Raw genomic sequence first — 10000 nt, forward strand, 5'->3', positions numbered from 1 at the left:
TCTCTCTCTCTCTCTCTCTCTATCTATCTATCTCTATCTCTCTTTCTCTCACATACACACACACACACACACACACACACACACACACACACACACACTGAATGAGAATCCGACAAGCAATAATGGTCTCAAACTGTCAGGAAATAAATTTAATTTGAAAAAAGATAAAACAACTTCGTCAACCGTGTAGTTAATGAATGGAATAAACTTCCTGTGGAGGCAGTGCAATGTAGTTCATTTCGAAGCTTTAAGATTCGTTTAGATTAATACTTAAGGAAAATGCTATAATTCCTGCCACTTATTTTATGTTAATTGTTTCCTTGTTATTATTTGTCTTTTTAATATGATTTTCTTGATTATAGTTTATTATTATGCACTATTTATTTGTTTGTTTACTATTTATCTTCACCTATTTTTTTTCTTGTTATTTATATTATAATTTCTAATTATCTATTTATTTATTCATTTATCTATTTATCTATTTATTTATCATTATTATAATATTTTCGCATCTGACCTAGTTATGGACCAAACTAAATAAATAAATACAAACTTTAATAATATAAATAGTAATAAATAAAATATAAGATTCACTAAAATATAAGTGTCACTAAAAGATTCTTCGGCATTTTGTAAGTCTCTAGTAATTTTCATTACATGATTCTCTAACTAAAAGCTTTCAATATTTTTTTCTATCTCGGTTGCCTTTGCTAATCTTTAATCTGCCTGCTGGTCGTTTCACATTTTCTTTCTGTCTTGACCTGATTTAGGAAACCCGTGCGAGACAGAATGGGAATGTGATCACATGGTGTGTACTATAAATACAACACGACGATAAATTTACACACAAGAATACATTCCAAATAGAACCCCACAGACACGTTTGCTTAGGCTAGCGAAAGATTTCCCCAAACTTATTGTTTTATGATAATTTGTACAACGATTTTACCGCTTCGTTTTTGTTCTTTGGGACCTCAGAGGCAAACCTATATTTATCCAAGGTTTGGCTTCCAAAAGTGAGGTAATAGGTTACAAGACTAACATGGAAGTATAGACAATGCATTTATACGTTTCCCGGAGGAAAAGACACATAAGACACGAGGGGGCAAAAGGTACAATTGTTTATATAAGGGTCACGTAGGACTGCAAGGTATAGTTATCCTTCAAGTCTCCAGTGTTTATGGGACGCTGTTTACTTGTGTGTATTGACTTTGTTACAAACTGATCATACTTTTCTCTTGTGTAGGTCTGTATTAGCTGTTATGAAGATATATGTAGTCTCGTTGTCTAGAAAGGGTGGTTCTTTGATGAACGGGGGCCTATGATTCCCATCAACACACACACATACGCACGCACGCGCGTGCACACACACACACACACACACACACACACACACACACACACATCTCATGGCGCTGTGGTTAGAGCTCTGGCATGCCACTACGAAGGTCCGGGTTCGATCCTCGCCCGGGGCTGAAATAATATCAGTATCGCAGCGCTGAGGGGTGTTACTCCAACTCTCGTGGGCGGGGAGTTGGGGGAGTGTGTGTGTGCAAGGTCATAGCATTACCCATAGATCGGACCTACGAGCTCTGAGCTCTCTTCCAGGAGGGAAATAGCTGTCGATCACGAGTCCAACACGTGATCCAAAGACCAAGTGAATACACACACACACACATACATACATACATATACACACGCTCACATACACACAAACACACACAATCATGAACTATCTAGACAGACTGTATATAAGATACTCCCAATCTCTTAGTTAATCTACACTACTGTATTCTTCAGATTCTGTTGTAAATGTAGAGTTTAAACATAAACAAAAAATCTCCTTCATTGACGACAACTAAAGTCTTAAGAAATGTATTGCAGATTAAGCAAGGGAATCTTTTTCTATGGAGTCAAAGTCAAGAGTGAGAACAAATATTTTGGTGGTTACTGTACTCTTTGATGTCCACATTCGACTCTAAGTTTATTGTGTTTGCAAGCAAAGAACATTATTCATCCAAGGGGAACCAATGTATATATTAAGAGAGTGTGATGTCATATGTTTATCGTCACAAACTCCCCCCATCGGAAGGCCAAAAATGTGCCCCTTACAGAGGACTTTGTAGCAAAGAATGTAATAAACCATGACCTTGGATCGACTTCGCCGGTGGCAGGATTCGAACCGTCATCCCTTCGACCTTTGCCTCAAGGAACGTGGTTACGGCCGAAGACGTAACGTTTGCCTATATGCATGGACATTGGGTAGTTTTACAAAGTATTACAAAGGCGGAGCATGCCGACAGGAGACCTTTTGGTCCATAACTAGGTCGGAAGAGGAAAAAATGAAATAATAAAAAAAAATAAAGATAAATAAATATAAAAATTATAATAATACAGATGATAATAAATGAAATAAATAAATGCATAGGTGTAGTTAAACGATAAACAGATAAATAGTAAAAAATAGTAAAATAACGGATAACTAATAATAAATAGAAATCAAGCCAATAATTATTAACAAACAAACAATAGCAAACAAATAAGCAAATAATATAAAATAAATGGTAGGAATTACAATGTCACTACAAGGAAAAAGAGGAAAAGGAGGAACTTAAACCAGAGAGTAAGGCCGCAAGACATGGAAATATTGATTATATGAAGAGAACCCCTCCCCCCCTAAAAAAAAGATAATAATAATAAAAAAAAATGAATAAAAAAAAAAAATAATAATGATAATAATAATGATAATAATAGTAATAATAATGATAATAATAATAATAATAATAATAATAATAATAATAATAATAATAATAATAATAATAATAATAATAATAATAATAATAATAATAATAATAATAATAATAATAATAATAATAATAATAATAATAATAATAATAATAAATAAATAAACAAATAAAAAAAATCAGCTTCTGCGTCTAGTCCTATGAACATCACAGTTGCATCATTCAAAGATCGTTTGACAAACATTGTCTGCCAGGTCTCAACTCCAACATCTCCGTGTTCTGTTTCAGAGGTAATAAAACGCTGTTAACAGCAAAATGAAGCTTCCTGCGGCAACACTTCAATCCTAACAAAGAACAAGTGAAACATGTTGACTCAATTAAATACCATTTAAAAAAGTTCAGTTGATAAACCAACAACAAAAAACAAAACGAATGTGTATGTGTGATTTTGTGTGTGTGTGTGTGTGTGTGTGTGTGTGTGTGTGTGTGTGTGTGTGTGTGTGTGTGTGTGTGTGTGTGTGTGTGTGTGTGTGTGTGTGTGTGTGTGTGTGTGTGTGTGTGTGTGTGTGTGTGTGTGTGTGTGTGTGTGTGTGTGTGTGTGTGTGTGTGTGTGTTTATGTGAGTGTGTGTGCGTGTGCGTGTGTACGCGTGTGCGCTTACGTGAGTGCGTGCGTGTGTGCGCTTACGTGAGTGCATGCGTGCGTGTGTGTGTGTGTGTGTGTGTGTGTGTGTGTGTGTGTGTGTGTGTGTGTGTGTGTGTGTGTGTGTGTGTGTGTGTGTGTGTGTGTGTGTGTGTGTGTGTGTGTGTGTGTGTGCGCGCGTGCGTGTGTAATTTCAGTAACAATAAAATATTAACAATTTATGTTGGTGAAAACATAGTTACTTTCATTCTTGTCACATCTTCACGCATTAAATGCTTATTCCACACCACGTTTTTTAACGGGGGAAGAAAGGTAGGGAATAATTCTGTCACGACTACCAACTGTATAGGAACATCGATTCTGCTGTTTCACTCGTGTCCCACGAACACTTAAAACCACCAACCGATACTTTTTTGAGTGACTCTACACATTTATGTAGGTATACTTATTATTATTTTTTTTTTTTTAAGGTAGTTGAAGGATAAAGATTATATTGTCGAATAAAGGTGCAGATTGCTCAAGAGTTTTTAGAAAACCAGTCAGACAATATTTGACATTTCATCGGACTACAATGTTAACTACAAAACAGAGGTGTAAAATGATACATACATATACCAAAGGCCTTTTCCGCCTTACACGGTGGGTAACCAAAAAGAAAAAGGCATAGAAACCACTCCCACCCATTCCATTTCCTATATATTCCACTCCCCTCCACCCTCCTCTCTCTCTCTTATCTTGGCACCTCCTGGATGTAAAGTAAAGGTAAAATGATGGTTTGATAAGAAGATTTCCAGTCGTTGATCAAAACTCAAGGGAAATTCAAAGCAGTCTACAAACTAAGTTATTCATCGAATAGACACACCATCCATTATATATTAGGGAGACCTGATCTCTCCAGGACTTGTCAAGGGAGGAACGTTCTCGAAGTGGGTGAGGTGAGGAGAATGTTTCCGTTCAGTCTCTGTTAGGGAAAATCAAATGAAATTATTTTCCTCGAGATAAATATCAGAAATGATACTTGAAAGCATCTCTTACAACGTGGTACCAAAACTTAAGCTCATAAGATCTATGTTATCTGTTTTTGTTTTGTTATCATTTGTCTGTATGATTTTCATTTATCATTAGTTATATGTCAATTTATTATCATTGGATTATGATAGGAAGAGTTAAGGATGTACATGTGCTAAGGGGAGAGGGTGGGGGAATATCAGATCATTTTTTGGTGGAAGGTAAGCTGAGAGTGGAGGATAGATGGAGAAGGAGGAAAGGGACAAAAGGTAGGGAGGTTCTTAGAGTGAACTCCTTGAATGAAAAGGAAAAGGAGAAGGAGTACGAAAAGAAGCTGAAGGAGGAGTGGGAGGGAGGGAGTAAAGGATAGAGCAGAGATGGGTGTTGAGGAGGAATGGGGATGGTTCAAGGAGGGAGTCTTAAAGTGTGCAAGGATGGTGTGTGGAACAAGAAGGACAGGGGGAAATAGAAGAAAGGGTAGTGAATGGTGGGATGAGGAAACAAAGAAGGCTGTAGAAGAGAAGAAGCAAGCATTCACAGATTGGTTACAAAAGAGGACAGGGGAGTCATATGAGACGTACAAAGAAAAGAAAAGAGAAGTAAAGCAAAAGGTAAAGGAGGCAAAGAGGAGAGCAGATGTGAAATGGGGTAGGAGTATGACAGAAAATTTTGAAAGTAATAAAAAGATGTTTTGGAAAGAAATTAAGAGAGGAAGAGGAGGCGAATCAAGTAGGGAAGAAAAGGTAAAAGGTACAGATGGAGAGTTGATAATGGAAGAGATGGCAGTGAGGGGAAGATGGGCAGAATACTTTAGGGAGTTGCTGAATGTGAAGGAGGATAGGGAAGGAAAGATAGCTGCAGTGGGAAATGCGAAGAAAATGAGAGTGATGAGTGAGGAGAATGGAGGAGAAATAAGGAAGGATGAGGTGAAGGCAGTTGTAAAGATGATGAAAGCAGGTAAGGCACCTGGTCTGGATGGATGTCATGCAGAATGTCTGAAAAAGGGAGGTGCAGTGATGGTCGACTGGTTGGTGAGGTTATTTAATGTTTGCTGGAGAGAGGGTAGAGTACCGGAGGACTGGAGTAGTGCCTGTATAGTTCCTCTTTACAAGGGAAAAGGGGACAAGTGTGAATGTAGTAATTTCAGAGGGATTAGCCTGTTGAGTGTAGTAGGGAAGGCTTATGGGAGGATCTTAATTGAGAGGATTAGGAGAGGAACAGAGGGAGTAATTGGTGAGAAACAGTGTGGATTTAGGACGGGTAGAGGTTGTGTAGATCAGATCTTTGTGGTAAGACAGATATGTGAGAAAGCTATAGGAAAGGGGAAGGATGTTTTTTGGGCTTTCATGGATCTGGAAAAGGCTTATGATAGGGTAGACAGAAAGGCACTGTGGGAGGTTATGCAGATTTATGGGATAGGAGGAAAGCTTTTGGGAGCTGTCAAGAGTTTTTATGAGAGTAGTAGAGCATGTGTTAGGATTAGAAATGGAGAGAGTGAGTGGTTTGAAGTAAAGGTGGGACTTCGTCAAGGATACGTTATGTCGCCCTGGCTGTTCAACTTATACATGGATGGGGTGGTGCGAGAGGTGAATGCTAGGGTAGTGAGTCAGGGATTGGAGATGGTTAAAGAAAATGGAGAAAAGTGGGAGGTGAGCCAGCTGTTGTTTGCGGACGACACTGCGCTTGTGGCAGGGTCAGAGGAGGGATTGAGGAAGCTGGTGGCAGAGTTTGGGAGAGTATGTGATAGAAGAAAGCTAAAGATAAATGTGGGTAAAAGTAAGGTGATGAGATGTACAAGGGGTGAAAGTGGCAGTAGACTGGAAGTGAACATTAAGGGAGAGCGACTGGAGAAAGTGGATAGTTTTAGATACTTGGGTGCAAGTGTAGCAGGAAAAGGTGGAGTGAAGGTGGAGGTAGAATGTAGATTGAGAGAAGCGAGTAAATGCCTTGGTGGTTTAAAGAGTGTAATGAGGAATAGACATTTGGGAATGGATGCGAAGAGGAGACTGTATGAAGGAGTGATTGTGCCAACAGCACTGTATGGGGCAGAAACGTGGAACATAAGAGAAGAAGAGAGAATGAGTTTGAATGTGTTTGAGATGAGGTGTCTGAGAAGTATGGTGGGGGTTACTAGGCTAGATAGAGTGAGAAATGAGGAGGTGAGGAGGAGAACAGGGGTGAAAAAGGATTTGGGAGATAGGGTTGATGAAAGAATATTAGGATGGTTTGGACACATGGAAAGAATGAGTGAAGAAAGACTAGTAAAAGAGGTATGGGAGGCAGATGTGGAGGGAGTGAACATGAGGGGACGTCCTAGGATGAGGTGGATGGATGGGGTAAAGGGGGCTTTGGGGAAGAGGGGAATGTCTGTTGAGGAAGGAAGGGAGAGGACGGAAGACAGAGGTAAGTGGAGAATGGTTGTATATGGATGATGTTGTGACTGCATGAGGAGGAATGGGCGGGGAAGTGGGGGGTGGGGTAGTATGTGTGAGTAAATTTTGACGCAGCCCGAAGGGATTTCTCCCCGTCCTCGCCTTATATGCAAAGGGGGACGGAGAGGGGGGGTCGCCGATTAAATGAAGCGGCCTCGCTGTGGATGTACTGTGTCTTGCGACACTGCTTCTGACCCAGGGCGGTGGGCAGGGTGCAGGGATGACCCGTCATCCAGGAGGTGCTCAGATGAGAGGAAGGGTGGGAGGGGTGTGGAGTGTATTTAGGGATGAAATGGGTGGGAGTGTTTTTATGCCTTTCCCTTTTTGGCTACCTCCCTTGGAAGGGGGAAAAAGCCTTGGTATATGTATGTATGATGTATGTATTATCATTTACTATTTACCTGTTTGTTTGTTATTCAACTATACCAATGCATTTATTTATGTATTTTAATTGTTATTTACATTGTTATAGTTTTAATTTATTATTTTATCATTATTATGATTTTTTCGCATCCGACCTATATAAGTACCAAAAGGTCTCCTGTCGGCATGCTCCGCCTTTGTAATCCTTTGTAATGTTACTCAAAAACACAACCTGAAGACTTCGAGGTCAGAGATGAGATGTGTCCGTCCAATCTTTCTCATGGGAAATCAAGTGAATAATCTTTCCTCGAGATGAATATCAGAAATGATACTTGACGGCATCTCTTACAACGTGGCACCAAACTTTAAGCTCATAAGATCTATGTTACTCAAAAACACAACCTGAAGACTTCGAGGTCAGAGATAAGATGTGTCCGTCCAATCTTTCTCATGGGAAATCAAGTGAATAATCTTTCCTCGAGTTAGATATCAGAAATGACACTTAACGGCATCTCTTACAACGTGGCACCAAACTTTAAGCTCATAAGATCTATGTTACTCGAAAACACAACCTTAAGACTTCGAGATCTGAGATAAGATGCGTCCGTCCAGTCTTTCTCATGGAAAGTCAAGTAAATAATCTTTCCTCGAGTTGAATATCAGAAATGACACTTAACGGCATCTTCTGCAACGTGGCACCAAACTTTAAGCTCATAAGATCTATGTTACTCGAAAACACAACCTGAAGACTTCGAGATCTGAGATGAGATGTGTCCGTCCAATCTTTCTCATGGAAAGTCAAGTGAATAATTTTTCCTCGAGTTGAATATCAGAAATGACACTTAACGGCATCTCTTACAACGTGGCACCAAACTTTAAGCTCATAAGATCTATGTTACTCAAAAACACAACCTGAAGACTTCGAGGTCAGGGATGAGATGTGTCCGTCCAATCTTTCTCATGAAAAGTCAAGTGAATAATTTTTCCTCGAGTTGAATATCAGAAATGACACTTAACGGCATCTCTTACAACGTGGCACCAAACTTTAAGCTCATAAGATCTATGTTACTCGAAAACACAACCTGAAGACTTCGAGGTCAGAGATGAGATGTGTGAGACTCTGCTTCCTCCTTATCTCTTTCATCACTGAACCATCACAAGAGTTATGTTTATGGATCCAAGGACCTAGTGTAGGTTAGAGAACACAAAAGGGACACAGAAAAATTCGTCTTCTGGTGTGTCTCTTTGTCTTCTTGACTGATTGGCTCATTCCTCTTGGACATTCGATCAATACCAAAGGAAAGAATTATGTCAGGATATTCCAGGATATTCCAGGAGTTCTGGATCTTCCAGATGACAAAAGTGACGAATGTACAAGACGCCTTCTTCCAGCTGAATGGGGCCCCTCTACATTACTTGCATGGCGTCAACACATTTCTGAATTAGCAGTTCCCGGGTGAAAAGATAGGGAGATGAATAGATGGGTAATTAGATAGGTAGGTAGATAGCTCGTTAGATGGATAGACAGACAGACAAATAGGTCAAGAGATAGATAATTTTGTTCATTTATTGCTTCGTTTCTTTATTTGCTTTATTCTATTTTGACTTTTGTTTTTCATCTTTTTTTTTATCGATTAATATGCAGCTGTGGGGACGGCCTACAACCTAATGAAGGGTTCATTTAATAAACAAAGATTCTCTTCAGGTTTGCGGGAGTTTGTTCACAAGGACAGAGACTAAACTACATTCCATAACAACAAAATCAACAATCTCCTTTATCCCAAAGGCTATCCTCCCTCCCTCCCATCTGCAATAAATATGTTGTCTTAGGGCAATTTGGCACGAATTGTGCCAATCAATGTGTTCAAAGGGTAATTCTTTTTCCTACCGGGTGATACTTTTTTCTTTTTTTCTAAGCCAGGCCACTTTATTCACAGTTGTAACAAAGGGTTTATTAACCACGCAAATTAACCCCCTTCGTTCTGTGTGGAACTTTTCCTTTAGTTTTGCTTCTCAATAGATGATTTTATTGATGCCAGTAGGGTAACCTTGGTAAAGGTTTGGGTTATCAGACTTTCCTATTCACCTGTCCGATAGCTTCCCGGATCTACGAGTAGCTCATTTCACTTTAACCTGTTTGTACTGTCTAATACCTTTCCATTTTACTCTTTCTGTCATTAGGCTATTCTCTTTACTTCACTTCGAGAGTGAAGGAATTTGAAAAAAAAAAAAAAATCACCATCCCACGACCACAAAGTGAAATACGATAAACCTCTGGTAGGACAAGACTTGTCAGTTGCGATAAGCCGCTACGTTTTCTAAGCCGATCTTTGGGTCGTCTTCCCGCGTTGCCAGAGGTATCGACAACCAACGGAGGAAGCTCTCAGCTTACACCCCGAATCAAACTCACAACCACCTGGCCCATTTGACAGAAAACGGAGTCTAGATATCTAAGCAAACTATCATGTCATACTGAAGGCAAACGTGACTAAGAATATATACTCCCTTATCTTAGGTCCCTGATCTTGATACTGATAAGAAATGTCACAGAATCAAACATATCATTCGTCATACATATCAGCTAGCTGCAAGTACGACGCGATAGAGTAATTGCTCCGGGTATGAAAAAATGGATACGATTGTTACTGCGGCAGTGACAATAATAGAGTCTATCACGAAATCTAAAGAGCGACTTCGGGGCAATGGGACATGATGCGGGACCGTATTGAATGCCCTTGTAAACAGCCGGGATTGACCCTTACGATACGGTGTATTTTTTTTTTTTTTTTTTTTTTTTTTTTTTTTTTGTCCC

At 39.4% G+C, this 10000-nt stretch overlaps 1 protein-coding gene across 5 annotated transcripts in view; it reads left to right on the forward strand.

The window, feature by feature from the left end:
• Positions 1-10000, forward strand: part of LOC143027629 (dual 3',5'-cyclic-AMP and -GMP phosphodiesterase 11A-like) — a 184854-nt gene that overhangs the window by 5410 nt on the left and 169444 nt on the right. The gene's annotated exons all lie outside the window — the stretch shown is intronic.

The sequence above is a fragment of the Oratosquilla oratoria genome, chromosome 8 (genome assembly GCF_046742065.1).
Source record: "Oratosquilla oratoria isolate Oo_2021 chromosome 8, ASM4674206v1, whole genome shotgun sequence".
NCBI lineage: Eukaryota > Metazoa > Arthropoda > Malacostraca > Stomatopoda > Squillidae > Oratosquilla > Oratosquilla oratoria.